At 39.4% G+C, this 6,279-nt stretch overlaps 1 long non-coding RNA gene across 1 annotated transcript in view; it reads right to left on the bottom strand.

The window, feature by feature from the left end:
• Window positions 1-1,183, bottom strand: part of LOC110277717 (uncharacterized) — a 13,800-nt gene extending 12,617 nt beyond the window's left edge. Inside the window, exons 1-2 of the long non-coding RNA XR_002370479.2 lie at window positions 1,133-1,183; window positions 915-1,044 (exon numbers count right to left, since the gene is read on the bottom strand). This is a non-coding gene — a long non-coding RNA (uncharacterized LOC110277717). The remainder of the gene's footprint in view (window positions 1-914; window positions 1,045-1,132) is intronic.
• Between the last annotated feature and the right edge of the window lie 5,096 nt (window positions 1,184-6,279).

Raw genomic sequence — 6,279 nt, 5'->3', positions numbered from 1 at the left:
GGGAATTTATATAGTGCCCGGTCACACTTACGTCATAGGGTCAGAGTATCGAGTTTTCAACCTGTTACATGTGGTGGCAAGCCATGGTACTTTATCCAGGGAACCTCGTTTCTCATATTATTCAAATTCATAAGCCATATAAATAATTCAATTATAATTTATCAACATCCACATCATTCTCAATCGCATTTCATTCATCATTATACGTCAATCATATTCAATCCTTATCCTTCATTATCACGCCTCCCATTCTGTCCATCAATAGTTCCAATTCAAAACATAATTCATTCTTTTCTAAATAAATCAAACTTAGAACATGCTCATTTTCTTAATAACTCTAAATCAAATCATATAACCCTTGAATCTAAATCTTTTTTAAATAATCATATAAACAAAATCTCTAATTTTTTTTATAAAATTTCGGCAGCATCTCCTCTAAAACTCGGAATTTGCCACCCTTTTCGGGTCCAAACCTGCTTTCTTTTCAATTCAGCACACCCTTCCTCATCATCATAACAGTCACCACAATAAATCTACCTCAGATCAACAATTATACTCATATAATATTCAAATCCAACAACGAAAATTCAACTAAGGATCATAGTTCACTAATCCTAGGCTTCTAATACAAAATACCTCAAATCAATAATTCACCAAATTATTAGTTAATCAACAAGCACCAAACCAACCATGTTCATCAACAATAACATTCAACCATAATTCTCTCCAAATTAACATAACAACATTCACCATCCAAAATTAATAACTAATTAATCAATAAACTTCAACCAAATATATTCATCGACAAATTACTAAACATTAAACATACACCTGCATTCCAACTCATCCTATGGTCATCTAGCCTAAGTTTTCACAGAACATTATATATTAAATGCAAGAAACCTAAACCATACCTTGGCCGGTTTCCACGTAACGACCAAAGCAAATTATTTAAAACCAAGGCAGCCCCTTCAAAATTCAACTAATCAGCTTCCTCCAAGTTCCAATATTCACAATTTCAAGCTCCAATTATTTATTCACAACCTAATACACATTTATAACACATATATATCCAATTTAATACTCAAAGCTCAAATTCAAAGAAAATAAAATAGAATTATCGTATCCTCACCTTACCCAAGCTTCACATAAGCAAGAGTGAACGTTTCCCTCAAGCTAATTGGATCCTAAAACATCAAAAATCAAAGAAATTCAACATTCCCACTTAAAATTCTAAAATTGGGGGAAATGAAGGCTGAGTGTAAAATAATGAGTTACCTATGAAATTGTTCTGGTAGAAATGTAGAGCTCGACGCGGTGAACGCGTGGCCGCAAACGGTGCGGCGATTGGAGCTCGGACGGAGAACTTACGGGGATCGGAAGTTTACTGTAAGGTTACGAAAGCTTTCTCCCCTCCCTGGAGTGTTTCACGCTGCTGCATCCAAATGAGGGAGAGAAAGGAGTTTGGCTTCTTTTAATGAGTTGGTCCGGTTGAATCGACGGCTCGATTTGGGTCCGGTTCAACCAGTTCGACCCGTTCGGTCCAATCTTGGATAGTTTTCTTTGAAATTAGTGTCAAAATTCTCATTTCGACGAGCTCTATCCTAATTTAATATAATTTTCACATTTCTAATCTTCTTTATTAAAAACTAATTTATTGACTAATTATCTACTAATTTAACCGGGGTTTACATCCTACCCACCTAACAAAGAATTTTGCCCTCAAAATTCAAATCTACTTACCTGAAAAGAGATGTGGATAGTCCTTTCGCATATCTGATTCGAGTTCCCAGGTATGTTCCTCGATACCAGCTCGACTCCAAGCTACTTTTACCAATGATGCTTCCCTTCCTTGTAATCGTTTAACGCTGGTGTCATCAATTCTTACTGGGGCTACTGGAAGTGTTAGATATTCTCTCACTTGGATTGGTTCTGGTTCTAGAATATGACTTGCGTTAGGAGTGTCCTTCCTAAGCTGAGACACATGAAATACGTCGTGCAAATTCGAAAGATATGGCGGTAAGGCAATTCTATACGCCACTGGCCCAATCCTCTTCAGAATCTCAAAGGGTCCAATATAACGGGGATTCAGTTTCTTAGTCTTAATAGATCTTCCCACTCCAGTGGTTGGTGTAACTTTCAGAAAGACATGTTCTCCTTCTTTGAATTCCAAAGGCTTTCACCTTTGATCAGCATATCTTTTCTGGCGGCTTTGGGCTATAAGCATTCGACTACGAATCTTCTTTATCTGTTCAGTAGTTTCAGCTATCATCTCAGGCCCTAACAAACTTCTTTCTCCAGTTTCATACCAACACAATGGAGATTGACATTTCCTGCCATACAGAGCCTCATATGGAGCCATTCCAATGCTCGCATGATAGCTATTATTATAAGCAAATTCTATTAATGGCATATACCGATCCCAGCTCGCTGGCTGGTCCAAAACACAAGCCTTTAGCATATCCTCCAAGGTCTGAATAGTTCTCTCTGACTGACCATCTGTCTGAGGGTGATACGCAGTACTCAAACTTAATTGAGTCCCAAATGCACACTGAAAAGCTCCCCAAAATCTTGATGTAAAGCAAGGATCCCTGTCAGATATAATAGTAGAGGGCACACCATGTAACCTGACAATTTCTTTGATATACATTCGAGCCAATTCCTCCATTGTGCAACTTATTCGGATAGGAAGAAAATGAGCTGATTTCGTCAGTCGATCCACAACCACCCAGATAGCGTCATAACCAGATCGGGTTCTAGGCAAACCTATCACAAAATCCATTGCGATACTTTCCCATTTCCATTGTGGAATCTCCAAAGGCTGAAGGGTTCTTGATGGTCTCTGATGCTCAATCTTAACCTTCTGACACGTTAAACATTTAGATACATGCAATGCCACATCATTCTTCATACCTAGCCACCAGAACATCGTTTTCAGATCCTGATACATTTTAGTACTCCCTGGATGAATTGAGAACCCACTCTTATGAGCTTCCTTCAAGATACTTTGTCGCAGGTCTCCAACATTAGGCACAATAATCCGGTTCTTGAACCTCCATAAACCATCCTGACCTTCTGACACTCTCCACTGTTTTCCCTGTTCAACTGCTGGTAATACCTTACGTAACGCTTCACTGTCTTGATGAGCCTTCAGAAGTTCTGATTTAAAATCACTTGAAATCTACAACTGACTCAAACACAAAATTCCAGATTCTTCTCTAATTCCCAAATTCAAACCTTGAAATGCCTTTAGTAACTCTTCCTCCTGTAGCATCATCCAAGCTGCATATAAAGATTTTTGACTCAAGGCATCCGCCACAACGTTCGCTTTTCCTGGATGATAATTCAATTCAAAATCATAATCTTTCAGAAGCTCCATCCACCTCCTCTGACGCATATTCAACTCTTTCTGCTCAAAAAGATACTTCAAACTCTTATGGTCTGAGAAGACATGAAACTTAACGCCATAGAGATAGTGCCTCCAAATCTTTAAAGCAAACACAACAGTAGTAAGTTCCAAATCATGTGTCGGGTAGTTCATCTGATGCGGCCTTAACTACCGTGAGGCATACGCTACAACATTCTGGTGCTGCATCAGAATGCACCCCAAACCCTTCAGAGATGCATCACAGTACACTTTAAACGGTTCACTTGGTTCAGGCAATACTAACACGGGTGCAGTAGTCAATCTGTGCTTCAATGCTTGGAAGCTCTCTTTACACTCCGGAGTCCAGATAAAAGGCGTATCCTTCCTAGTCAACTTAGTTAAAGGTAAGGAGAGCTGTGAAAATCCCTTAATGAATCGTCGATAATACCCTGCCAAACCTAGGAAACTCCTGATCTCTGTCACTGAAGTTGGTTGCTCCCAATTCATCACTGCTTCCACCTTAGTAGGATCCACAGCTATTCCTTGCTTACTCACCACGTGGCCGAGAAACTTCACCTCACTCTTCCAGAACTCGCATTTAGATAACTTAGTGGTGGACGAAATTCTGATTCATATGTTATTGCATTTTGTAAAATTCATTGCTTTTTCTTTCCCTGGCAAAGGCGCCAAAAACATGATGCCAATACCATGGTTTACAACTATGTGTGGTCACAACTCTGTTCAACTTAACCAGCAAGTGTACTGGGTCATCCAAGTAATACCTTACGTGAGTAAGGGTCGATCCTACAGAGATTGTTGGTATGAAGCAAGCTATGATCACGTTGTAAATCTCAGTCAGGCGGATAATAATTGATTATGGATAAGTTCAAAAATAATAAAAAATAGAAAATAAAATAGGATAGAAATACTTATGTAGATCAATAGTGGGAATTTCAGATAGGCGTATAGAGATGCTGTGCTCCTCTTGAATCTCTACTTTCATATTACATTCATCCAATTCTTCTTACTCCTTTCCATGGCAAGTTGTATGTAGGGCATCACCGTTGTCAATGGCTACATCCCATCCTCTCAGTGAAAATGGTCCTATGCTCTGTCACAGCACGGCTAATCATCTATCGGTTCTCAATCAGGTTGGAATAGAATCCCTTGATTCTTTTGCGTCTGTCACTAACGCGCAGCCTTCAGGAGTTTGAAGCTCGTCACAGTCATTCAATACTGGAATCCTACTCGGAATACCACAGACAAGGTTAGACTTTACGGATTCCTGGAATCTTACTCGGAATACCACAGACAAGGTTAGACTTTCCAGATTCCCATGAATGCCGCCATCTATCTAGCTTATACCACGAAGATTCTGTTGGGGAATCTAAAAGATATGCGCCCGGCCTAAAGTAGAACGGAAGTGGTTGTCAGTCACGCGCGTTCATAGGTGAGAATGATGATGAATGTCACGGATCATCACATTCATCAAGTTGTTGTGCAACATATATCTTGGAATAAGAATAAAAGAGAATTGAATAGAAAATAATAGTAATTGTATTAAAACTTGAGGTACAGCAGAGCTCCACACCCTTAATCTATGGTGTGTAGAAACTCCACCGTTGAAAATACATAAGTGAAAGGTTCAGGCATGGCCGACTGGCCAGCCCCAAAAACGTGATCAATGGCCCCCTAAGATGAAGAATAAAACTAAACTGAGACCAAAGATGAAACGTGGTCAAAAGACAACTAATACACTAGTAAAAAGTCTTATTTATACTAAACTAGCCACTAGGGTTTACAGAGGTAAGTAATTGATGCATAAATTCACTTTCGGGGCCCACTTGGTGTGTGTTTCAGCTGAGCTTGATCTATCCATGAGCTGAGGCTTCCTTTGGAGTTGAACATCGAGTTATAGCGTGTTTCTGGCGTTCAACTCCGGGTCGTGACGTGTTTCTGGCGTTTGGCTCCAGACAGCAGCATGTACTTGGCGTTGAGCGCCACTTTACGTCGTCAATTCCCGAATAAAGTATGGACTATTATATATTGCTGGAAAGCTCTGAATGTCTACTTTCCAACGCCATTGAGAGCGCGCCATTTGGAGTTCTGTAGCTCCAGAAAATCGAGTGCAGGGAGATCAGATTCCAACAGCATCAGCAGTCCTTTTGTCAGCCTTTTTCAGAGTTTTGCTCAAGTCCCTCAATTTCAACCAGAAATTACCTGAAATTACAGAAAAATGCATAAACTCATAGTAAAGTCCAGAAATGTGAATTTAACATAAAAACTAATGAAAACATCCCTAAAAGTAGTTTGAACTTACTAAAAACTACCTAAAAACAATGCCAAAAAACGTATAAATTATCCGCTCATCACAACACCAAACTTAAATTGTTGCTTGTCCCCAAGCAACTGAAAATCAAATAGGATAAAATGAAGAGAATATACTATAAATTCCAAAATATCAATGAATATTAATTCTAATTAGATGAGCAGGACTTGTAGCTTTTTGCCTCTGAACAGTTTTGGTATCTCACTTTTTCCTTTGAAGTTCAGAATGATTGGCTTCTCTAGGAACTTAGAATTTCGGATAGTGTTATTGACTTTCCTAGTTAAGTATGTTGATTCTTGAACACAGCTACTTTTATGAGTCTTGGCCGTGGCCGTAAGCATTTTGTTTTCCAGTATTACCACCGGATACATAAATGCCACAGACACATGACTGGGTGAACCTTTTCAGATTGTGACTCAGCTTTGCTAGAGTCCCCAGTTAGAGGTGTCCAGAGCTCTTAAGCACACTCTTTTTGCTTTGGATCACGACTTTAACCACTCATTCTCAAGCTTTTCACTTGGACCTGCATGACACAAGCACATGGTTAGGGACAGCTTGATTTAGCCGCTTAGGCCTGGATTTT

This window comes from Arachis duranensis, chromosome 2, assembly GCF_000817695.3.
Source record: "Arachis duranensis cultivar V14167 chromosome 2, aradu.V14167.gnm2.J7QH, whole genome shotgun sequence".
NCBI lineage: Eukaryota > Viridiplantae > Streptophyta > Magnoliopsida > Fabales > Fabaceae > Arachis > Arachis duranensis.
The sequence above is the reverse complement of the archived record's forward strand: the minus strand, read 5'-3'. Positions and strand labels throughout refer to the sequence as shown.